This window comes from Petromyzon marinus, chromosome 11 (genome assembly GCF_048934315.1).
Source record: "Petromyzon marinus isolate PM22_M1 ecotype Great Lakes invasive population chromosome 11, UKy_Petmar_22M1.pri1.0, whole genome shotgun sequence".
Lineage (NCBI taxonomy): Eukaryota > Metazoa > Chordata > Hyperoartia > Petromyzontiformes > Petromyzontidae > Petromyzon > Petromyzon marinus.
Window position 1 is genome coordinate 20,522,137 of NC_133677.1, and position 27,430 is coordinate 20,549,566.

The following is a 27,430-nucleotide window of genomic DNA, read 5'->3' on the forward strand; positions in this document are numbered from 1 at the left end:
TCCCAATAAGTTCACATATGTCCCACTAGTGTCACAGATTACCCAGTCGTTTCACAGATGCCCCAATAGTTTCACATATGTCCCATTAGTTTCACAGATGTCCCCATAGTTTTACAGATGTCCCAATAATTTAACAGATGTACCAGTAGTTTCACAGATGTCCCAATAGTTTCACATATGTCCCATTAGTTTCACAGATGTCTCCATAGCTTCACAGATGTCCCAGTAGTTTCACAGATGATCCCAGTAGTTTCACAGATGCCCCAATAGTTTCACATATGTCCCATTAGTTGCACAGATGTCCCCATAGTTTCACAGATGTCCCAATAGTTTCACAGATGTCCCAATAGTTTCACAGATGTCCCAATAAGTTCACATATGTCCCACTAGTGTCACAAATCACCCAGTCGTTTCACAGATGCCCCAATAGTTTCACATATGTCCCATTAGTTTCACAGATGTCCCCATAGTTTTACAGATGTCCCAATAATTTAACAGATGTACCAGTAGTTTCACAGATGTCCCAATAGTTTCACATATGTCCCAATAGTTCAACAGATGTCCCAGTAGTTTAACAGATGTCCCAGTAGTTTCACAGATGTCCCCATAGTTTCACAGATGTCCCAATAGTTTCACAGATGTCCCAATAGGTTCACATATGTCCCAGTAGTTTCACAGATGCCCCAATAGTTTCACATATGTCCCATTAGTTTCACAGATGTCCCCATAGTTTCACAGATGTCCCAATAATTTCACAGATGTACCAGTAGTTTCACAGATGTTCCAATAGTTTCACAGATGTCCCAATAGTTTCACAGATGTCCCAGAAGTTTTACAGATATTCCAGTAGGTTAACAGATGTCCCCATAGTTTCACAGATGTCCCAATAGTTTCAAAGATGTCCCAGTAGTTTTACAGATGTCCCAGTAGTTTCACAGATGATCCCAGTAGTTTCACAGATGCCCCAATAGTTTCACATATGTCCCATTAGTTGCACAGATGTCCCCATAGTTTCACAGATGTCCCAATAGTTTCACAGATGTCCCAATAAGTTCACATATGTCCCACTAGTGTCACAGATCACCCAGTCGTTTCACAGATGCCCCAATAGTTTCACATATGTCCCATTAGTTTCACAGATGTCCCCATAGTTTTACAGATGTCCCAATAATTTAACAGATGTACCAGTAGTTTAACAGATGTCCCAATAGTTTCACAGATGTCTCAATAGTTTCACAGATGTCCCAATAGATTCACATATGTCCCAGTAGTTTTACAGATGTCCCAGTAGATTCACAGATGTCCCAATAGTTCAACAGATGTCCCAGTAGTTTAACAGATGTCCCAGTAGTTTCACAGATGTCCCCATAGTTTCACAGATGTCCCAATAGTTTCACAGATGTCCCAATAGGTTCACATATGTCCCAGTAGTTTCACAGATGCCCCAATAGTTTCACATATGTCCCATTAGTTTCACAGATGTCCCCATAGTTTCACAGATGTCCCAATAATTTCACAGATGTACCAGTAGTTTCACAGATGTCCCAATAGTTTGACAGATGTCCCAATAGTTTCACAGATGTCCCAGAAGTTTTACAGATATTCCAGTAGGTTAACAGATGTCCCCATAGTTTCACAGATGTCCCAATAGTTTCAAAGATGTCCCAGTAGTTTTACAGATGTCCCAGTAGTTTCACAGATGATCCCAGTAGTTTCACAGATGCCCCAATAGTTTCACATATGTCCCATTAGTTGCACAGATGTCCCCATAGTTTCACAGATGTCCCAATAGTTTCACAGATGTCCCAATAGTTTCACAGATGTCCCAATAAGTTCACATATGTCCCACTAGTGTCACAGATCACCCAGTCGTTTCACAGATGCCCCAATAGTTTCACATATGTCCCATTAGTTTCACAGATGTCCCCATAGTTTTACAGATGTCCCAATAATTTAACATGTACCAGTAGTTTCACAGATGTCCCAATAGTTTCACATATGTCCCATTAGTTTCACAGATGTCCCCATAGCTTCACAGATGTCCCAATAGTTTCACAGATGTCCCAATAAGTTCACATATGTCCCAGTAGTTTCACAGATCACCCAGTCGTTTCACAGATGCCCCAATAGTTTCACATATGTCCCATTAGTTTCACAGATGTCCCCATAGTATCACAGATGTCCCAATAATTTCACAGATGTACCAGTAGTTTCACAGATGTCCCAATAGTTTCACAGATGTCCCAATAGTTTCACAGATGTCCCAGGAGTTTTACAGATATTCCAGTAGGTTAACAGATGTCCCCATAGTTTCACAGATGTCCGAATAGTTTCAAAGATGTCCCAGTAGTTTTACAGATGTCCCAGTAGTTTCACAGATGATCCCAGTAGTTTCACAGATGCCCCAATAGTTTCACATATGTCCCATTAGTTGCACAGATGTCCCCATAGTTTCACAGATGTCCCAATAGTTTCACAGATGTCCCAATAGTTTCACAGATGTCCCAATAAGTTCACATATGTCCCACTAGTGTCACAGATCACCCAGTCGTTTCACAGATGCCCCAATAGTTTCACATATGTCCCATTAGTTTCACAGATGTCCCCATAGTTTTACAGATGTCCCAATAATTTAACAGATGTACCAGTAGTTTCACAGATGTCCCAATATTTTCAAATATGTCCCATTAGTTTCACAGATGTCCCCATAGTTTCACAGATGTCCCAATAGTTTCACAGATGTCCCAATAGTCTCACAGATGTCCCAATAAGTTCACATATGTCCCAGTAGTTTCACAGATCACCAAGTCGTTTCACAGATGCCCCAATAGTTTCGCATATGTCCCATTAGTTTCACAGATGTCCCCATAGTTTCACAGATGTCCCAATAATTTAACAGATGTATCAGTAGTTTCACAGATGTCCCAATAGTTTAACAGATGTCCCAAATAGTTTCACAGATGTCCCAATAGTTTCACAGATTTCCCAGTTGTTTCACAGATGTCTCAATAGTTTCACAGATGTCCCAATAGTTTCACAGATGTCCCAATAGATTCACATATGTCCCAGTAGTTTTACAGATGTCCCAGTAGATTCACAGATGTCCCAATAGTTCAACAGATGTCCCAGTAGTTTAACAGATGTCCTTGTAGTTTCACAGATGTCCCAGTAGGTTAACAGATGTCCCCATAGTTTCACAGATGTCCCAAAAGTTTCACAGATGTCCCAATAGGTTCACATATGTCCCAGTAGTTTCACAGATGCCCCAATAGTTTCACATATGTCCCATTAGTTTCACAGATGTCCCCATAGTTTCACAGATGTCCCAATAATTTCACAGATGTACCAGTAGTTTCACAGATGTCCCAATAGTTTAACAGATGTCCCAAATAGTTTCACAGATGTCCCAATAGATTCACAGATGTCCCAATAGTTTCACAGATTTCCCAATAGTTTCACAGATGTCCCAATAGTTTCACAGATGTCCCAGAAGTTTTATAGATATTCCAGTAGGTTAATAGATGTCCCCATAGTTTCACAGATTTCCCAATAGTTTCACAGATGTCCCAGTAGTTTCACAGATGCCCCAATAGTTTCACATATGTCCCATTAGTTGCACAGATGTCCCCATAGTTTCACAGATGTCCCAATAGTTTCACAGATGTCCCAATAGTTTCACAGATGTCCCAATAAGTTCACATATGTCCCACTAGTGTCACAGATCACCCAGTCGTTTCACAGATGCCCCAATAGTTTCACATATGTCCCATTAGTTTCACAGATGTCCCCATAGTTTTACAGATGTCCCAATAATTTAACAGATGTACCAGTAGTTTCACAGATGTCCCAATAGTTTCACATATGTCCCATTAGTTTCACAGATGTCCCCATAGCTTCACAGATGTCCCAGTAGTTTCACAGATGATCCCAGTAGTTTCACAGATGCCCCAATAGTTTCACATATGTCCCATTAGTTGCACAGATGTCCCCATAGTTTCACAGATGTCCCAATAGTTTCACAGATGTCCCAATAGTTTCACAGATGTCCCAATAAGTTCACATATGTCCCACTAGTGTCACAGATCACCCAGTCGTTTCACAGATGCCCCAATAGTTTCACATATGTCCCATTAGTTTCACAGATGTCCCCATAGTTTCACAGATGTCCCAATAATTTCACAGATGTACCAGTAGTTTCACAGATGTCCCAATAGTTTAACAGATGTCCCAAATAGTTTCACAGATGTCCCAATAGATTCACAGATGTCCCAATAGTTTCACAGATTTCCCAATAGTTTCACAGATGTCCCAATAGTTTCACAGATGTCCCAGAAGTTTTATAGATATTCCAGTAGGTTAATAGATGTCCCCATAGTTTCACAGATTTCCCAATAGTTTCACAGATGTCCCAGTAGTTTCACAGATGCCCCAATAGTTTCACATATGTCCCATTAGTTGCACAGATGTCCCCATAGTTTCACAGATGTCCCAATAGTTTCACAGATGTCCCAATAGTTTCACAGATGTCCCAATAAGTTCACATATGTCCCACTAGTGTCACAGATCACCCAGTCGTTTCACAGATGCCCCAATAGTTTCACATATGTCCCATTAGTTTCACAGATGTCCCCATAGTTTTACAGATGTCCCAATAATTTAACAGATGTACCAGTAGTTTCACAGATGTCCCAATAGTTTCACATATGTCCCATTAGTTTCACAGATGTCCCCATAGCTTCACAGATGTCCCAGTAGTTTCACAGATGATCCCAGTAGTTTCACAGATGCCCCAATAGTTTCACATATGTCCCATTAGTTGCACAGATGTCCCCATAGTTTCACAGATGTCCCAATAGTTTCACAGATGTCCCAATAGTTTCACAGATGTCCCAATAAGTTCACATATGTCCCACTAGTGTCACAGATCACCCAGTCGTTTCACAGATGCCCCAATAGTTTCACATATGTCCCATTAGTTTCACAGATGTCCCCATAGTTTTACAGATGTCCCAATAATATAACAGATGTACCAGTAGTTTCACAGATGTCCCAATAGTTTCACATATGTCCCAATAGTTCAACAGATGTCCCAGTAGTTTAACAGATGTCCCAGTAGTTTCACAGATGTCCCCATAGATTCACAGATGTCCCAATAGTTTCACAGATGTCCCAATAGGTTCACATATGTCCCAGTAGTTTCACAGATGCCCCAATAGTTTCACATATGTCCCATTAGTTTCACAGATGTCCCCATAGTTTCACAGATGTCCCAATAATTTCACAGATGTACCAGTAGTTTCACAGATGTCCCAATAGTTTCACAGATGTCCCAATAGTTTCACAGATGTCCCAGAAGTTTTACAGATATTCCAGTAGGTTAACAGATGTCCCCATAGTTTCACAGATGTCCCAATAGTTTCAAAGATGTCCCAGTAGTTTTACAGATGTCCCAGTAGTTTCACAGATGATCCCAGTAGTTTCACAGATGCCCCAATAGTTTCACATATGTCCCATTAGTTGCACAGATGTCCCCATAGTTTCACAGATGTCCCAATAGTTTCACAGATGTCCCAATAAGTTCACATATGTCCCACTAGTGTCACAGATCACCCAGTCGTTTCACAGATGCCCCAATAGTTTCACATATGTCCCATTAGTTTCACAGATGTCCCCATAGTTTTACAGATGTCCCAATAATTTAACAGATGTACCAGTAGTTTAACAGATGTCCCAATAGTTTCACAGATGTCTCAATAGTTTCACAGATGTCCCAATAGATTCACATATGTCCCAGTAGTTTTACAGATGTCCCAGTAGATTCACAGATGTCCCAATAGTTCAACAGATGTCCCAGTAGTTTAACAGATGTCCCAATAATTTAACAGATGTCCCCATAGTTTCACAGATGTCCCAATAGTTTCACATATGTCCCATTAGTTTCACAGATGTCCCAATAGTTTCACATATGTCCCATTAGTTTCACAGATGTCCCCATAGCTTCACAGATGTCCCAGTAGTTTCACAGATGATCCCAGTAGTTTCACAGATGCCCCAATAGTTTCACATATGTCCCATTAGTTGCACAGATGTCCCCATAGTTTCACAGATGTCCCAATAGTTTCACAGATGTCCCAATAGTTTCACAGATGTCCCAATAAGTTCACATATGTCCCACTAGTGTCACAGATCACCCAGTCGTTTCACAGATGCCCCAATAGTTTCACATATGTCCCATTAGTTTCACATATGTCCCCATAGTTTTACAGATGTCCCAATAATATAACAGATGTACCAGTAGTTTCACAGATGTCCCAATAGTTTCACATATGTCCCAATAGTTCAACAGATGTCCCAGTAGTTTAACAGATGTCCCAGTAGTTTCACAGATGTCCCCATAGATTCACAGATGTCCCAATAGTTTCACAAATGTCCCAATAGGTTCACATATGTCCCAGTAGTTTCACAGATGCCCCAATAGTTTCACATATGTCCCATTAGTTTCACAGATGTCCCCATAGTTTCACAGATGTCCCAATAATTTCACAGATGTACCAGTAGTTTCACAGATGTCCCAATAGTTTCACAGATGTCCCAATAGTTTCACAGATGTCCCAGAAGTTTTACAGATATTCCAGTAGGTTAACAGATGTCCCCATAGTTTCACAGATGTCCCAATAGTTTCAAAGATGTCCCAGTAGTTTTACAGATGTCCCAGTAGTTTCACAGATGATCCCAGTAGTTTCACAGATGCCCCAATAGTTTCACATATGTCCCATTAGTTGCACAGATGTCCCCATAGTTTCACAGATGTCCCAATAGTTTCACAGATGTCCCAATAAGTTCACTTATGTCCCACTAGTGTCACAGATCACCCAGTCGTTTCACAGATGCCCCAATAGTTTCACATATGTCCCATTAGTTGCACAGATGTCCCCATAGTTTCACAGATGTCCCCATAGTTTTACAGATGTCCCAATAATTTAACAGATGTACCAGTAGTTTAACAGATGTCCCAATAGTTTCACAGATGTCTCAATAGTTTCACAGATGTCCCAATAGATTCACATATGTCCCAGTAGTTTTACAGATGTCCCAGTAGATTCACAGATGTCCCAATAGTTCAACAGATGTCCCAGTAGTTTAACAGATGTCCCAGTAGTTTCACAGATGTCCCCATAGTTTCACAGATGTCCCAATAGTTTCACAGATGTCCCAATAGGTTCACATATGTCCCAGTAGTTTCACAGATGCCCCAATAGTTTCACATATGTCCCATTAGTTTCACAGATGTCCCCATAGTTTCACAGATGTCCCAATAATTTCACAGATGTACCAGTAGTTTCACAGATGTCCCAATAGTTTCACAGATGTCCCAATAGTTTCACAGATGTCCCAGAAGTTTTACAGATATTCCAGTAGGTTAACAGATGTCCCCATAGTTTCACAGATGTCCCAATAGTTTCAAAGATGTCCCAGTAGTTTTACAGATGTCCCAGTAGTTTCACAGATGATCCCAGTAGTTTCACAGATGCCCCAATAGTTTCACATATGTCCCATTAGTTGCACAGATGTCCCCATAGTTTCACAGATGTCCCAATAGTTTCACAGATGTCCCAATAGTTTCACAGATATCCCAATAAGTTCACATATGTCCCACTAGTGTCACAGATCACCCAGTCGTTTCACAGATGCCCCAATAGTTTCACATATGTCCCATTAGTTTCACAGATGTCCCCATAGTTTTACAGATGTCCCAATAATTTAACATGTACCAGTAGTTTCACAGATGTCCCAATAGTTTCACATATGTCCCATTAGTTTCACAGATGTCCCCATAGCTTCACAGATGTCCCAATAGTTTCACAGATGTCCCAATAGTTTCACAGATGTCCCAATAAGTTCACATATGTCCCAGTAGTTTCACAGATCACCCAGTCGTTTCACAGATGCCCCAATAGTTTCACATATGTCCCATTAGTTTCACAGATGTCCCCATAGTATCACAGATGTCCCAATAATTTCACAGATGTACCAGTAGTTTCACAGATGTCCCAATAGTTTCACAGATGTCCCAATAGTTTCACAGATGTCCCAGGAGTTTTACAGATATTCCAGTAGGTTAACAGATGTCCCCATAGTTTCACAGATGTCCCAATAGTTTCAAAGATGTCCCAGTAGTTTTACAGATGTCCCAGTAGTTTCACAGATGATCCCAGTAGTTTCACAGATGCCCCAATAGTTTCACATATGTCCCATTAGTTGCACAGATGTCCCCATAGTTTCACAGATGTCCCAATAGTTTCACAGATGTCCCAATAGTTTCACAGATGTCCCAATAAGTTCACATATGTCCCACTAGTGTCACAGATCACCCAGTCGTTTCACAGATGCCCCAATAGTTTCACATATGTCCCATTAGTTTCACAGATGTCCCCATAGTTTTACAGATGTCCCAATAATTTAACAGATGTACCAGTAGTTTCACAGATGTCCCAATATTTTCAAATATGTCCCATTAGTTTCACAGATGTCCCCATAGTTTCACAGATGTCCCAATAGTTTCACAGATGTCCCAATAGTCTCACAGATGTCCCAATAAGTTCACATATGTCCCAGTAGTTTCACAGATCACCAAGTCGTTTCACAGATGCCCCAATAGTTTCGCATATGTCCCATTAGTTTCACAGATGTCCCCATAGTTTCACAGATGTCCCAATAATTTAACAGATGTATCAGTAGTTTCACAGATGTCCCAATAGTTTAACAGATGTCCCAAATAGTTTCACAGATGTCCCAATAGTTTCACAGATTTCCCAGTTGTTTCACAGATGTCTCAATAGTTTCACAGATGTCCCAATAGTTTCACAGATGTCCCAATAGATTCACATATGTCCCAGTAGTTTTACAGATGTCCCAGTAGATTCACAGATGTCCCAATAGTTCAACAGATGTCCCAGTAGTTTAACAGATGTCCCAGTAGTTTCACAGATGTCCCAGTAGGTTAACAGATGTCCCCATAGTTTCACAGATGTCCCAAAAGTTTCACAGATGTCCCAATAGGTTCACATATGTCCCAGTAGTTTCACAGATGCCCCAATAGTTTCACATATGACCCATTAGTTTCACAGATGTCCCCATAGTTTCACAGATGTCCCAATAATTTCACAGATGTACCAGTAGTTTCACAGATGTCCCAATAGTTTAACAGATGTCCCAAATAGTTTCACAGATGTCCCAATAGATTCACAGATGTCCCAATAGTTTCACAGATTTCCCAATAGTTTCACAGATGTCCCAATAGTTTCACAGATGTCCCAGAAGTTTTATAGATATTCCAGTAGGTTAATAGATGTCCCCATAGTTTCACAGATGTTCCAATAGTTTCAAAGATGTCCCAGTAGTTTTACAGATGTCCCGCTAGTTTCACAGATGATCCCAGTAGTTTCACAGATGCCCCAATAGTTTCACATATGTCCCATTAGTTTCACAGATGTCCCCATAGTTTCACCGATGTCCCAATAGTTTCACAGATGTCCCAATAGTTTCACAGATGTCCCAATAAGTTCACATATGTCCCAGTAGTTTCACAGATCACCCAGTCGTTTCACAGATGCCCCAATAGTTTCACATATGTCTCATTAGTTTCACAGATGTCCCCATAGATTCACAGATGTCCCAATAATTTAACAGATGTACCAGTAGTTTCACAGATGTCCCAATACTTTAACAGATGTCCCAAATAGTTTCACAGATGTCCCAATAGTTTCACAGATGTCCCAGAAGTTTAACAGATGTCCCAATAGTTTCACAGATGTCCCAATAGTTTCAAAGATGTCCCAGTAGTTTTACAGATGTCCCAGTAGTTTCACATATGTCCCAGTAGTTTCACAGATGCCCCAATATTTTCACATATGTCCCATTAGTTTCTCAGATGTCCCCATAGTTTCACAGATGTCCCAATAATTTCACAGATGTACCAGTAGTTTCACAGATGTCCCAATAGTTTCACAGATGTCCCAATAGATTCACATATGTCCCAGTAGTTTTACAGATGTCCCAGTAGATTCACAGATGTCCCAATAGTTCAACAGATGTCCCAGTAGTTTAACATATGTCCCAGTAGTTTCACAGATGTCCCAGTAGGTTAACAGATGTCCCCATAGTTTCACAGATGTCCCAAAAGTTTCACAGATGTCCCAATAGGTTCACATATGTCCCAGTAGTTTCACAGATGCCCCAATAGTTTCACATATGTCCCATTAGTTTCACAGATGTCCCCATAGTTTCACAGATGTCCCAATAATTTCACAGATGTACCAGTAGTTTCACAGATGTCCCAATAGTTTCACAGATGTCCCAATAGTTTCACAGATGTCCCAGAAGTTTTACAGATATTCCAGTAGGTTAACAGATGTCCCCATAGTTTCACAGATGTCCCAATAGTTTCAAAGATGTCCCAGTAGTTTTACAGATGTCCCAGTAGTTTCACAGATGATCCCAGTAGTTTCACAGATGCCCCAATAGTTTCACATATGTCCCATTAGTTGCACAGATGTTCCCATAGTTTCACAGATGTCCCAATAGTTTCACAGATGTCCCAATAGTTTCACAGATGTCCCAATAAGTTCATATATGTCCCACTAGTGTCACAGATCACCCAGTCGTTTCACAGATGCCCCAATAGTTTCACATATGTCCCATTAGTTTCACAGATGTCCCCATAGTTTTACAGATGTCCCAATAATTTAACATGTACCAGTAGTTTCACAGATGTCCCAATAGTTTCACATATGTCCCATTAGTTTCACAGATGTCCCCATAGCTTCACAGATGTCCCAATAGTTTCACAGATGTCCCAATAGTTTCACAGATGTCCCAATAAGTTCACATATGTCCCAGTAGTTTCACAGATCACCCAGTCGTTTCACAGATGCCCCAATAGTTTCACATATGTCCCATTAGTTTCACAGATGTCCCCATAGTATCACAGATGTCCCAATAATTTCACAGATGTACCAGTAGTTTCACAGATGTCCCAATAGTTTCACAGATGTCCCAATAGTTTCACAGATGTCCCAGGAGTTTTACAGATATTCCAGTAGGTTAACAGATGTCCCCATAGTTTCACAGATGTCCCAATAGTTTCAAAGATGTACCAGTAGTTTTACAGATGTCCCAGTAGTTTCACAGATGATCCCAGTAGTTTCACAGATGCCCCAATAGTTTCACATATGTCCCATTAGTTGCACAGATGTCCCCATAGTTTCACAGATGTCCCAATAGTTTCACAGATGTCTCAATAGTTTCACAGATGTCCCAATAAGTTCACATATGTCCCACTAGTGTCACAGATCACCCAGTCGTTTCACAGATGCCCCAATAGTTTCACATATGTCCCATTAGTTTCACAGATGTTCCCATAGTTTTACAGATGTCCCAATAATTTAACAGATGTACCAGTAGTTTCACAGATGTCCCAATATTTTCAAATATGTCCCATTAGTTTCACAGATGTCCCTATAGTTTCACAGATGTCCCAATAGTTTCACAGATGTCCCAATAGTCTCACAGATGTCCCAATAAGTTCACATATGTCCCAGTAGTTTCACAGATCACCAAGTCGTTTCACAGATGCCCCAATAGTTTCGCATATGTCCCATTAGTTTCACAGATGTCCCCATAGTTTCACAGATGTCCCAATAATTTAACAGATGTATCAGTAGTTTCACAGATGTCCCAATAGTTTAACAGATGTCCCAAATAGTTTCACAGATGTCCCAATAGTTTCACAGATTTCCCAGTTGTTTCACAGATGTCTCAATAGTTTCACAGATGTCCCAATAGTTTCACAGATGTCCCAATAGATTCACATATGTCCCAGTAGTTTTACAGATGTCCCAGTAGATTCACAGATGTCCCAATAGTTCAACAGATGTCCCAGTAGTTTAACAGATGTCCCAGTAGTTTCACAGATGTCCCAGTAGGTTAACAGATGTCCCCATAGTTTCACAGATGTCCCAAAAGTTTCACAGATGTCCCAATAGGTTCACATATGTCCCAGTAGTTTCACAGATGCCCCAATAGTTTCACATATGTCCCATTAGTTTCACAGATGTCCCCATAGTTTCACAGATGTCCCAATAATTTCACAGATGTACCAGTAGTTTCACAGATGTCCCAATAGTTTAACAGATGTCCCAAATAGTTTCACAGATGTCCCAATAGATTCACAGATGTCCCAATAGTTTCACAGATTTCCCAATAGTTTCACAGAGGTCCCAATAGTTTCACAGATGTCCCAGAAGTTTTATAGATATTCCAGTAGGTTAATAGATGTCCCCATAGTTTCACAGATGTTCCAATAGTTTCAAAGATGTCCCAGTAGTTTTACAGATGTCCCGCTAGTTTCACAGATGATCCCAGTAGTTTCACAGATGCCCCAATAGTTTCACATATGTCCCATTAGTTTCACAGATGTCCCCATAGTTTCACCGATGTCCCAATAGTTTCACAGATGTCCCAATAGTTTCACAGATGTCCCAATAATTTCACATATGTCCCAGTAGTTTCACAGATCACCCAGTCGTTTCACAGATGCCCCAATAGTTTCACATATGTCCCATTAGTTTCACAGATGTCCCCATAGTTTCACAGATGTCCCAATAATTTAACAGATGTACCAGTAGTTTCACAGATGTCCCAATACTTTAACAGATGTCCCAAATAGTTTCACAGATGTCCCAATAGTTTCACAGATGTCCCAGAAGATTAACAGATGTCCCAATAGTTTCACAGATGTCCCAATAGTTTCAAAGATGTCCCAGTAGTTTTACAGATGTCCCAGTAGTTTCACATATGTCCCAGTAGTTTCACAGATGCCCCAATATTTTCACATATGTCCCATTAGTTTCACAGATGTCCCCATAGTTTCACAGATGTCCCAATAATTTCACAGATGTCCCAATAGTTTCAAAGATGTCCCAGTAGTTTTACAGATGTCCCAGTAGTTTCACAGATGATCCCAGTAGTTTCACAGATGCCCCAATAGTTTCACATATGTCCCATTAGTTGCACAGATGTCCCCATAGTTTCACAGATGTCCCAATAGTTTCACAGATGTCACAATAGTTTCACAGATGTCCCAATAAGTTCACATATGTCCCACTAGTGTCACAGATCACCCAGTCGTTTCACAGATGCCCCAATAGTTTCACATATGTCCCATTAGTTTCACAGATGTCCCCATAGTTTTACAGATGTCCCAATAATTTAACAGATGTACCAGTAGTTTCACAGATGTCCCAATATTTTCAAATATGTCCCATTAGTTTCACAGATGTCCCCATAGTTTCACAGATGTCCCAATAGTTTCACAGATGTCCCAATAGTCTCACAGATGTCCCAATAAGTTCACATATGTCCCAGTAGTTTCACAGATCACCAAGTCGTTTCACAGATGCCCCAATAGTTTCGCATATGTCCCATTAGTTTCACAGATGTCCCCATAGTTTCACAGATGTCCCAATAATTTAACAGATGTATCAGTAGTTTCACAGATGTCCCAATAGTTTAACAGATGTCCCAAATAGTTTCACAGATGTCCCAATAGTTTCACAGATTTCCCAGTTGTTTCACAGATGTCTCAATAGTTTCACAGATGTCCCAATAGTTTCACAGATGTCCCAATAGATTCACATATGTCCCAGTAGTTTTACAGATGTCCCAGTAGTTTCACATATGTCCCAGTAGTTTCACAGATGCCCCAATATTTTCACATATGTCCCATTAGTTTCACAGATGTCCCCATAGTTTCACAGATGTCCCAATAATTTCACAGATGTCCCAATAGTTTCAAAGATGTCCCAGTAGTTTTACAGATGTCCCAGTAGTTTCACAGATGATCCCAGTAGTTTCACAGATGCCCCAATAGTTTCACATATGTCCCATTAGTTGCACAGATGTCCCCATAGTTTCACAGATGTCCCAATAGTTTCACAGATGTCACAATAGTTTCACAGATGTCCCAATAAGTTCACATATGTCCCACTAGTGTCACAGATCACCCAGTCGTTTCACAGATGCCCCAATAGTTTCACATATGTCCCATTAGTTTCACAGATGTCCCCATAGTTTTACAGATGTCCCAATAATTTAACAGATGTACCAGTAGTTTCACAGATGTCCCAATATTTTCAAATATGTCCCATTAGTTTCACAGATGTCCCCATAGTTTCACAGATGTCCCAATAGTTTCACAGATGTCCCAATAGTCTCACAGATGTCCCAATAAGTTCACATATGTCCCAGTAGTTTCACAGATCACCAAGTCGTTTCACAGATGCCCCAATAGTTTCGCATATGTCCCATTAGTTTCACAGATGTCCCCATAGTTTCACAGATGTCCCAATAATTTAACAGATGTATCAGTAGTTTCACAGATGTCCCAATAGTTTAACAGATGTCCCAAATAGTTTCACAGATGTCCCAATAGTTTCACAGATTTCCCAGTTGTTTCACAGATGTCTCAATAGTTTCACAGATGTCCCAATAGTTTCACAGATGTCCCAATAGATTCACATATGTCCCAGTAGTTTTACAGATGTCCCAGTAGATTCACAGATGTCCCAATAGTTCAACAGATGTCCCAGTAGTTTAACAGATGTCCCAGTAGTTTCACAGATGTCCCAGTAGGTTAACAGATGTCCCCATAGTTTCACAGATGTCCCAAAAGTTTCACAGATGTCCCAATAGGTTCACATATGTCCCAGTAGTTTCACAGATGCCCCAATAGTTTCACATATGTCCCATTAGTTTCACAGATGTCCCCATAGTTTCACAGATGTCCCAATAATTTCACAGATGTACCAGTAGTTTCACAGATGTCCCAATAGTTTAACAGATGTCCCAAATAGTTTCACAGATGTCCCAATAGATTCACAGATGTCCCAATAGTTTCACAGATTTCCCAATAGTTTCACAGATGTCCCAATAGTTTCACAGATGTCCCAGAAGTTTTATAGATATTCCAGTAGGTTAATAGATGTCCCCATAGTTTCACAGATGTTCCAATAGTTTCAAAGATGTCCCAGTAGTTTTACAGATGTCCCGCTAGTTTCACAGATGATCCCAGTAGTTTCACAGATGCCCCAATAGTTTCACATATGTCCCATTAGTTTCACAGATGTCCCCATAGTTTCACCGATGTCCCAATAGTTTCACAGATGTCCCAATAGTTTCACAGATGTCCCAATAATTTCACATATGTCCCAGTAGTTTCACAGATCACCCAGTCGTTTCACAGATGCCCCAATAGTTTCACATATGTCCCATTAGTTTCACAGATGTCCCCATAGTTTCACAGATGTCCCAATAATTTAACAGATGTACCAGTAGTTTCACAGATGTCCCAATACTTTAACAGATGTCCCAAATAGTTTCACAGATGTCCCAATAGTTTCACAGATGTCCCAGAAGATTAACAGATGTCCCAATAGTTTCACAGATGTCCCAATAGTTTCAAAGATGTCCCAGTAGTTTTACAGATGTCCCAGTAGTTTCACATATGTCCCAGTAGTTTCACAGATGCCCCAATATTTTCACATATGTCCCATTAGTTTCACAGATGTCCCCATAGTTTCACAGATGTCCCAATAATTTCACAGATGTACCAGTAGTTTCACAGATGTCCCAATAGTTTCACAGATGTCCCAATAGATTCACATATGTCCCAGTAGTTTTACAGATGTCCCAGTAGATTCACAGATGTCCCAATAGTTCAACAGATGTCCCAGTAGTTTAACATATGTCCCAGTAGTTTCACAGATGTCCCAGTAGGTTAACAGATGTCCCCATAGTTTCACAGATGTCCCAAAAGTTTCACAGATGTCCCAATAGGTTCACATATGTCCCAGTAGTTTCACAGATGCCGCAATAGTTTCACATATGTCCCATTAGTTTCACAGATGTCCCCATAGTTTCACAGATGTCCCAATAATTTCACAGATGTACCAGTAGTTTCACAGATGTCCCAATAGTTTCACAGATGTCCCAATAGTTTCACAGATGTCCCAGAAGTTTTACAGATATTCCAGTAGGTTAACAGATGTCCCCATAGTTTCACAGATGTCCAAATAGTTTCAAAGATGTCCCAGTAGTTTTACAGATGTCCCAGTAGTTTCACAGATGATCCCAGTAGTTTCACAGATGCCCCAATAGTTTCACATATGTCCCATTAGTTGCACAGATGTTCCCATAGTTTCACAGATGTCCCAATAGTTTCACAGATGTCCCAATAGTTTCACAGATGTCCCAATAAGTTCACATATGTCCCACTAGTGTCACAGATCACCCAGTCGTTTCACAGATGCCCCAATAGTTTCACATATGTCCCATTAGTTTCACAGATGTCCCCATAGTTTTACAGATGTCCCAATAATTTAACATGTACCAGTAGTTTCACAGATGTTCCAATAGTTTCACATATGTCCCATTAGTTTCACAGATGTCCCCATAGCTTCACAGATGTCCCAATAGTTTCACAGATGTCCCAATAGTTTCACAGATGTCCCAATAAGTTCACATATGTCCCAGTAGTTTCACAGATCACCCAGTCGTTTCACAGATGCCCCAATAGTTTCACATATGTCCCATTAGTTTCACAGATGTCCCCATAGTATCACAGATGTCCCAATAATTTCACAGATGTACCAGTAGTTTCACAGATGTCCCAATAGTTTCACAGATGTCCCAATAGTTTCACAGATGTCCCAGGAGTTTTACAGATATACCAGTAGGTTAACAGATGTCCCCATAGTTTCACAGATGTCCCAATAGTTTCAAAGATGTCCCAGTAGTTTTACAGATGTCCCAGTAGTTTCACAGATGATCCCAGTAGTTTCACAGATGCCCCAATAGTTTCACATATGTCCCATTAGTTGCACAGATGTCCCCATAGTTTCACAGATGTCCCAATAGTTTCACAGATGTCCCAATAGATTCACAGATGTCCCAATAAGTTCACATATGTCCCACTAGTGTCACAGATCACCCAGTCGTTTCACAGATGCCCCAATAGTTTCACATATGTCCCATTAGTTTCACAGATGTCCCCATAGTTTTACAGATGTCCCAATAATTTAACAGATGTACCAGTAGTTTCACAGATGTCCCAATAGTTTCAAATATGTCCCATTAGTTTCACAGATGTCCCCATAGTTTCACAGATGTCCCAATAGTTTCACAGATGTCCCAATAGTCTCACAGATGTCCCAATAAGTTCACATATGTCCCAGTAGTTTCACAGATCACCCAGTCGTTTCACAGATGCCCCAATAGTTTCGCATATGTCCCATTAGTTTCACAGATGTCCCCATAGTTTCACAGATGTCCCAATAATTTAACAGATGTATCAGTAGTTTCACAGATGTCCCAATAGTTTAACAGATGTCCCAAATAGTTTCACAGATGTCCCAATAGTTTCACAGATTTCCCAGTTGTTTCACAGATGTCTCAATAGTTTCACAGATGTCCCAATAGTTTCACAGATGTCCCAATAGATTCACATATGTCCCAGTAGTTTTACAGATGTCCCAGTAGATTCACAGATGTCCCAATAGTTCAACAGATGTCCCAGTAGTTTAACAGATGTCCCAGTAGTTTCACAGATGTCCCAGTAGGTTAAGAGATGTCCCCATAGTTTCACAGATGTCCCAAAAGTTTCACAGATGTCCCAATAGGTTCACATATGTCCCAGTAGTTTCACAGATGCCCCAATAGTTTCACATATGTCCCATTAGTTTCACAGATGTCCCCATAGTTTCACAGATGTCCCAATAATTTCACAGATGTACCAGTAGTTTCACAGATGTCCCAATAGTTTAACAGATGTCCCAAATAGTTTCACAGATGTCCCAATAGATTCACAGATGTCCCAATAGTTTCACAGATTTCCCAATAGTTTCACAGATGTCCCAATAGTTTCACAGATGTCCCAGAAGTTTTACAGATATTCCAGTATGTTAACAGATGTCCCCATAGTTTCACAGATGTCCCAATAGTTTCAAAGATGTCCCAGTAGTTTTACAGATGTCCCGGTAGTTTCACAGATGATCCCAGTAGATTCACAGATGCCCCAATAGTTTCACAGATGTCCCCATAGTTTCACAGATGTCCCCATAGTTTTACAGATGTCCCAATAATTTAACAGATGTACCAGTAGTTTAACAGATGTCCCAATAGTTTCACAGATGTCTCAATAGTTTCACAGATGTCCCAATAGATTCACATATGTCCCAGTAGTTTTACAGATGTCCCAGTAGATTCACAGATGTCCCAATAGTTCAACAGATGTCCCAGTAGTTTAACAGATGTCCCAGTAGTTTCACAGATGTCCCCATAGTTTCACAGATGTCCCAATAGTTTCACAGATGTCCCAATAGGTTCACATATGTCCCAGTAGTTTCACAGATGCCCCAATAGTTTTACATATGTCCCATTAGTTTCACAGATGTCCCCATAGTTTCACAGATGTCCCAATAATTTCACAGATGTACCAGTAGTTTCACAGATGTCCCAATAGTTTCACAGATGTCCCAATAGTTTCACAGATGTCCCAGAAGTTTTACAGATATTCCAGTAGGTTAACAGATGTCCCCATAGTTTCACAGATGTCCCAATAGTTTCAAAGATGTCCCAGTAGTTTTACAGATGTCCCAGTAGTTTCACAGATGATCCCAGTAGTTTCACAGATGCCCCAATAGTTTCACATATGTCCCATTAGTTGCACAGATGTCCCCATAGTTTCACAGATGTCCCAATAGTTTCACAGATGTCCCAATAGTTTCACAGATGTCCCAATAAGTTCACATATGTCCAACTAGTGTCACAGATCACCCAGTCGTTTCACAGATGCCCCAATAGTTTCACATATGTCCCATTAGTTTCACAGATGTCCCCATAGTTTTACAGATGTCCCAATAATTTAACATGTACCAGTAGTTTCACAGATGTCCCAATAGTTTCACATATGTCCCATTAGTTTCACAGATGTCCCCATAGCTTCACAGATGTCCCAATAGTTTCACAGATGTCCCAATAGTTTCACAGATGTCCCAATAAGTTCACATATATCCCAGTAGTTTCACAGATCACCCAGTCGTTTCACAGATGCCCCAATAGTTTCACATATGTCCCATTAGTTTCACAGATGTCCCCATAGTATCACAGATGTCCCAATAATTTCACAGATGTACCAGTAGTTTCACAGATGTCCCAATAGTTTCACAGATGTCCCAATAGTTTCACAGATGTCCCAGGAGTTTTACAGATATTCCAGTAGGTTAACAGATGTCCCCATAGTTTCACAGATGTCCCAATAGTTTCAAAGATGTCCCAGTAGTTTTACAGATGTCCCAGTAGTTTCACAGATGATCCCAGTAGTTTCACAGATGCCCCAATAGTTTCACATATGTCCCATTAGTTGCACAGATGTCCCCATAGTTTCACAGATGTCCCAATAGTTTCACAGATGTCCCAATAGTTTCACAGATGTCCCAATAAGTTCACATATGTCCCACTAGTGTCACAGATCACCCAGTCGTTTCACAGATGCCCCAATAGTTTCACATATGTCCCATTAGTTTCACAGATGTCCCCATAGTTTTACAGATGTCCCAATAATTTAACAGATGTACCAGTAGTTTCACAGATGTCCCAATATTTTCAAATATGTCCCATTAGTTTCACAGATGTCCCCATAGTTTCACAGATGTCCCAATAGTTTCACAGATGTCCCAATAGTCTCACAGATGTCCCAATAAGTTCACATATGTCCCAGTAGTTTCACAGATCACCAAGTCGTTTCACAGATGCCCCAATAGTTTCGCATATGTCCCATTAGTTTCACAGATGTCCCCATAGTTTCACAGATGTCCCAATAATTTAACAAATGTATCAGTAGTTTCACAGATGTCCCAATAGTTTAACAGATGTCCCAAATAGTTTCACAGATGTCCCAATAGTTTCACAGATTTCCCAGTTGTTTCACAGATGTCTCAATAGTTTCACAGATGTCCCAATAGTTTCACAGATGTCCCAATAGATTCACATATGTCCCAGTAGTTTTACAGATGTCCCAGTAGATTCACAGATGTCCCAATAGTTCAACAGATCTCCCAGTAGTTTAACAGATGTCCCAGTAGTTTCACAGATGTCCCAGTAGGTTAACAGATGTCCCCATAGTTTCACAGATGTCCCAAAAGTTTCACAGATGTCCCAATAGGTTCACATATGTCCCAGTAGTTTCACAGATGCCCCAATAGTTTCACATATGTCCCATTAGTTTCACAGATGTCCCCATAGTTTCACAGATGTCCCAATAATTTCACAGATGTACCAGTAGTTTCACAGATGTCCCAATAGTTTAACAGATGTCCCAAATAGTTTCACAGATGTCCCAATAGATTCACAGATGTCCCAATAGTTTCACAGATTTCCCAATAGTTTCACAGATGTCCCAATAGTTTCACAGATGTCCCAGAAGTTTTACAGATATTCCAGTAGGTTAATAGATGTCCCCATAGTTTCACAGATGTTCCAATAGTTTCAAAGATGTCCCAGTAGTTTTACAGATGTCCCGCTAGTTTCACAGATGATCCCAGTAGTTTCACAGATGCCCCAATAGTTTCACATATGTCCCATTAGTTTCACAGATGTCCCCATAGTTTCACCGATGTCCCAATAGTTTCACAGATGTCCCAATAGTTTCACAGATGTCCCAATAAGTTCACATATGTCCCAGTAGTTTCACAGATCACCCAGTCGTTTCACAGATGCCCCAATAGTTTCACATATGTCCCATTAGTTTCACAGATGTCCCCATAGTTTCACAGATGTCCCAATAATTTAACAGATGTACCAGTAGTTTCACAGATGTCCCAATACTTTAACAGATGTCCCAAATAGTTTCACAGATGTCCCAATAGTTTCACAGATGGCCCAGAAGTTTAACAGATGTCTCAATAGTTTCACAGATGTCCCAATAGTTTCAAAGATGTCCCAGTAGTTTTACAGATGTCCCAGTAGTTTCACATATGTCCCAGTATTTTCACAGATGCCCCAATATTTTCACATATGTCCCATTAGTTTCACAGATGTCCCCATAGTTTCACAGATGTCCCAATAATTTCACAGATGTACCAGTAGTTTCACAGATGTCCCAATAGTTTCACAGATGTCCCAATAGATTCACATATGTCCCAGTAGTTTTACAGATGTCCCAGTAGATTCACAGATGTCCCAATAGTTCAACAGATGTCCCAGTAGTTTAACAGATGTCCCAGTAGTTTCACAGATGTCCCAGTAGGTTAACAGATGTCCCCATAGTTTCACAGATGTCCCAAAAGTTTCACAGATGTCCCAATAGGTTCACATATGTCCCAGTAGTTTCACAGATGCCCCAATAGTTTCACATATGTCCCATTAGTTTCACAGATGTCCCCATAGTTTCACAGATGTCCCAATAATTTCACAGATGTACCAGTAGTTTCACAGATGTCCCAATAGTTTAACAGATATCCCAAATAGTTTCACAGATGTCCCAATAGATTCACAGATGTCCCAATAGTTTCACAGATTTCCCAATAGTTTCACAGATGTCCCAATAGTTTCACAGATGTCCCAGAAGTTTTACAGATATTCCAGTAGGTTAATAGATGTCCCCATAGTTTCACCGATGTCCCAATAGTTTCACAGATGTCCCAATAGTTTCACAGATGTCCCAATAAGTTCACATATGTCCCAGTAGTTTCACAGATCACCCAGTCGTTTCACAGATGCCCCAATAGTTTCACATATGTCCCATTAGTTTCACAGATGTCCCCATAGTTTCACAGATGTCCCAATAATTTAACAGATGTACCAGTAGTTTCACAGATGTCCCAATACTTTAACAGATGTCCCAAATAGTTTCACAGATGTCCCAATAGTTTCACAGATGTCCCAGAAGTTTAACAGATGTCCCAATAGTTTCACAGATGTCCCAATAGTTTCAAAGATGTCCCAGTAGTTTTACAGATGTCCCAGTAGTTTCACATATGTCCCAGTAGTTTCACAGATGCCCCAATATTTTCACATATGTCCCATTAGTTTCACAGATGTCCCCATAGTTTCACAGATGTCCCAATAATTTCACAGATGTACCAGTAGTATCACAGATGTCCCAATAGTTTCACAGATGTCCCAATAGATTCACATATGTCCCAGTAGTTTTACAGATGTCCCAGTAGATTCACAGATGTCCCAATAGTTCAACAGATGTCCCAGTAGTTTAACATATGTCCCAGTAGTTTCACAGATGTCCCAGTAGGTTAACAGATGTCCCCATAGTTTCACAGATGTCCCAAAAGTTTCACAGATGTCCCAATAGGTTCACATATGTCCCAGTAGTTTCACAGATGCCCCAATAGTTTCACATATGTCCCATTAGTTTCACAGATGTCCCCATAGTTTCACAGATGTCCCAATAATTTCACAGATGTACCAGTAGTTTCACAGATGTCCCAATAGTTTCACAGATGTCCCAATAGTTTCACAGATGTCCCAATAGGTTCACATATGTCCCAGTAGTTTCACAGATGCCCCAATAGTTTTACATATGTCCCATTAGTTTCACAGATGTCCCCATAGTTTCACAGATGTCCCAATAATTTCACAGATGTACCAGTAGTTTCACAGATGTCCCAATAGTTTCACAGATGTCCCAATAGTTTCACAGATGTCCCAGAAGTTTTACAGATATTCCAGTAGGTTAACAGATGTCCCCATAGTTTCACAGATGTCCCAATAGTTTCAAAGATGTCCCAGTAGTTTTACAGATGTCCCAGTAGTTTCACAGATGATCCCAGTAGTTTCACAGATGCCCCAATAGTTTCACATATGTCCCATTAGTTGCACAGATGTCCCCATAGTTTCACAGATGTCCCAATAGTTTCACAGATGTCCCAATAGTTTCACAGATGTCCCAATAAGTTCACATATGTCCCACTAGTGTCACAGATCACCCAGTCGTTTCACAGATGCCCCAATAGTTTCACATATGTCCCATTAGTTTCACAGATGTCCCCTTAGTTTTACAGATGTCCCAATAATTTAACATGTACCAGTAGTTTCACAGATGTCCCAATATTTTCACATATGTCCCATTAGTTTCACAGATGTCCCCATAGCTTCACAGATGTCCCAATAGTTTCACAGATGTCCCAATAGTTTCACAGATGTCCCAATAAGTTCACATATATCCCAGTAGTTTCACAGATCACCCAGTCGTTTCACAGATGCCCCAATAGTTTCACATATGTCCCATTAGTTTCACAGATGTCCCCATAGTATCACAGATGTCCCAATAATTTCACAGATGTACCAGCAGTTTCACAGATGTCCCAATAGTTTCACAGATGTCCCAATAGTTTCACAGATGTCCCAGGAGTTTTACAGATATTCCAGTAGGTTAACAGATGTCCCCATAGTTTCACAGATGTCCCAATAGTTTCAAAGATGTCCCAGTAGTTTTACAGATGTCCCAGTAGTTTCACAGATGATCCCAGTAGTTTCACAGATGCCCCAATAGTTTCACATATGTCCCATTAGTTGCACAGATGTCCCCATAGTTTCACAGATGTCCCAATAGTTTCACAGATGTCCCAATAGTTTCACAGATGTCCCAATAAGTTCACATATGTCCCACTAGTGTCACAGATCACCCAGTCGTTTCACAGATGCCCCAATAGTTTCACATATGTCCCATTAGTTTCACAGATGTCCCCATAGTTTTACAGATGTCCCAATAATTTAACAGATGTACCAGTAGTTTCACAGATGTCCCAATATTTTCAAATATGTCCCATTAGTTTCACAGATGTCCCCATAGTTTCACAGATGTCCCAATAGTTTCACAGATGTCCCAATAGTCTCACAGATGTCCCAATAAGTTCACATATGTCCCAGTAGTTTCACAGATCACCAAGTCGTTTCACAGATGCCCCAATAGTTTCGCATATGTCCCATTAGTTTCACAGATGTCCCCATAGTTTCACAGATGTCCCAATAATTTAACAGATGTATCAGTAGTTTCACAGATGTCCCAATAGTTTAACAGATGTCCCAAATAGTTTCACAGATGTCCCAATAGTTTCACAGATTTCCCAGTTGTTTCACAGATGTCTCAATAGTTTCACAGATGTCCCAATAGTTTCACAGATGTCCCAATAGATTCACATATGTCCCAGTAGTTTTACAGATGTCCCAGTAGATTCACAGATGTCCCAATAGTTCAACAGATCTCCCAGTAGTTTAACAGATGTCCCAGTAGTTTCACAGATGTCCCAGTAGGTTAACAGATGTCCCCATAGTTTCACAGATGTCCCAAAAGTTTCACAGATGTCCCAATAGGTTCACATATGTCCCAGTAGTTTCACAGATGCCCCAATAGTTTCACATATGTCCCATTAGTTTCACAGATGTCCCCATAGTTTCACAGATGTCCCAATAATTTCACAGATGTACCAGTAGTTTCACAGATGTCCCAATAGTTTAACAGATGTCCCAAATAGTTTCACAGATGTCCCAATAGATTCACAGATGTCCCAATAGTTTCACAGATTTCCCAATAGTTTCACAGATGTCCCAATAGTTTCACAGATGTCCCAGAAGTTTTACAGATATTCCAGTAGGTTAATAGATGTCCCCATAGTTTCACAGATGTTCCAATAGTTTAAAAGATGTCCCAGTAGTTTTACAGATGTCCCGCTAGTTTCACAGATGATCCCAGTAGTTTCACAGATGCCCCAATAGTTTCACATATGTCCCATTAGTTTCACAGATGTCCCCATAGTTTCACCGATGTCCCAATAGTTTCACAGATGTCCCAATAGTTTCACAGATGTCCCAATAAGTTCACATATGTCCCAGTAGTTTCACAGATCACCCAGTCGTTTCACAGATGCCCCAATAGTTTCACATATGTCCCATTAGTTTCACAGATGTCCCCATAGTTTCACAGATGTCCCAATAATTTAACAGATGTACCAGTAGTTTCACAGATGTCCCAATACTTTAACAGATGTCCCAAATAGTTTCACAGATGTCCCAATAGTTTCACAGATGTCCCAGAAGTTTAACAGATGTCTCAATAGTTTCACAGATGTCCCAATAGTTTCAAAGATGTCCCAGTAGTTTTACAGATGTCCCAGTAGTTTCACATATGTCCCAGTAGTTTCACAGATGCCCCAATATTTTCACATATGTCCCATTAGTTTCACAGATGTCCCCATAGTTTCACAGATGTCCCAATAATTTCACAGATGTACCAGTAGTTTCACAGATGTCCCAATAGTTTCACAGATGTCCCAATAGATTCACATATGTCCCAGTAGTTTTACAGATGTCCCAGTAGATTCACAGATGTCCCAATAGTTCAACAGATGTCCCAGTAGTTTAACAGATGTCCCAGTAGTTTCACAGATGTCCCAGTAGGTTAACAGATGTCCCCATAGTTTCACAGATGTCCCAAAAGTTTCACAGATGTCCCAATAGGTTCACATATGTCCCAGTAGTTTCACAGATGCCCCAATAGTTTCACATATGTCCCATTAGTTTCACAGATGTCCCCATAGTTTCACAGATGTCCCAATAATTTCACAGATGTACCAGTAGTTTCACAGATGTCCCAATAGTTTAACAGATATCCCAAATAGTTTCACAGATGTCCCAATAGATTCACAGATGTCCCAATAGTTTCACAGATTTCCCAATAGTTTCACAGATGTCCCAATAGTTTCACAGATGTCCCAGAAGTTTTACAGATATTCCAGTAGGTTAATAGATGTCCCCATAGTTTCACCGATGTCCCAATAGTTTCACAGATGTCCCAATAGTTTCACAGATGTCCCAATAAGTTCACATATGTCCCAGTAGTTTCACAGATCACCCAGTCGTTTCACAGATGCCCCAATAGTTTCACATATGTCCCATTAGTTTCACAGATGTCCCCATAGTTTCACAGATGTCCCAATAATTTAACAGATGTACCAGTAGTTTCACAGATGTCCCAATACTTTAACAGATGTCCCAAATAGTTTCACAGATGTCCCAATAGTTTCACAGATGTCCCAGAAGTTTAACAGATGTCCCAATAGTTTCACAGATGTCCCAATAGTTTCAAAGATGTCCCAGTAGTTTTACAGATGTCCCAGTAGTTTCACATATGTCCCAGTAGTTTCACAGATGCCCCAATATTTTCACATATGTCCCATTAGTTTCACAGATGTCCCCATAGTTTCACAGATGTCCCAATAATTTCACAGATGTACCAGTAGTATCACAGATGTCCCAATAGTTTCACAGATGTCCCAATAGATTCACATATGTCCCAGTAGTTTTACAGATGTCCCAGTAGATTCACAGATGTCCCAATAGTTCAACAGATGTCCCAGTAGTTTAACATATGTCCCAGTAGTTTCACAGATGTCCCAGTAGGTTAACAGATGTCCCCATAGTTTCACAGATGTCCCAAAAGTTTCACAGATGTCCCAATAGGTTCACATATGTCCCAGTAGTTTCACAGATGCCCCAATAGTTTCACATATGTCCCATTAGTTTCACAGATGTCCCCATAGTTTCACAGATGTCCCAATAATTTCACAGATGTACCAGTAGTTTCACAGATGTCCCAATAGTTTCACAGATGTCCCAATAGTTTCACAGATGTCCCAGAAGTTTTACAGATATTCCAGTAGGTTAACAGATGTCCCCATAGTTTCACAGATGTCCCAATAGTTTCAAAGATGTCCCAGTAGTTTTACAGATGTCCCAGTAGTTTCACAGATGATCCCAGTAGTTTCACAGATGCCCCAATAGTTTCACATATGTCCCATTAGTTGCACAGATGTTCCCATAGTTTCACAGATGTCCCAATAGTTTCACAGATGTCCCAATAGTTTCACAGATGTCCCAATAAGTTCACATATGTCCCACTAGTGTCACAGATCACCCAGTCGTTTCACAGATGCCCCAATAGTTTCACATATGTCCCATTAGTTTCACAGATGTCCCCATAGTTTTACAGATGTCCCAATAATTTAACATGTACCAGTAGTTTCACAGATGTCCCAATAGTTTCACAGATGTCCCAATAAGTTCACATATGTCCCAGTAGTTTCACAGATCACCCAGTCGTTTCACAGATGCCCCAATAGTTTCACATATGTCCCAAAAGTTTCACATATGTCCCAATAGGTTCACATATGTCCCAGTAGTTTCACAGATGCCCCAATAGTTTCACATATGTCCCAAAAGTTTCACAGATGTCCCAATAGGTTCACATATGTCCCAGTAGTTTCACAGATGCCCCAATAGTTTCACATATGTCCCATTAGTT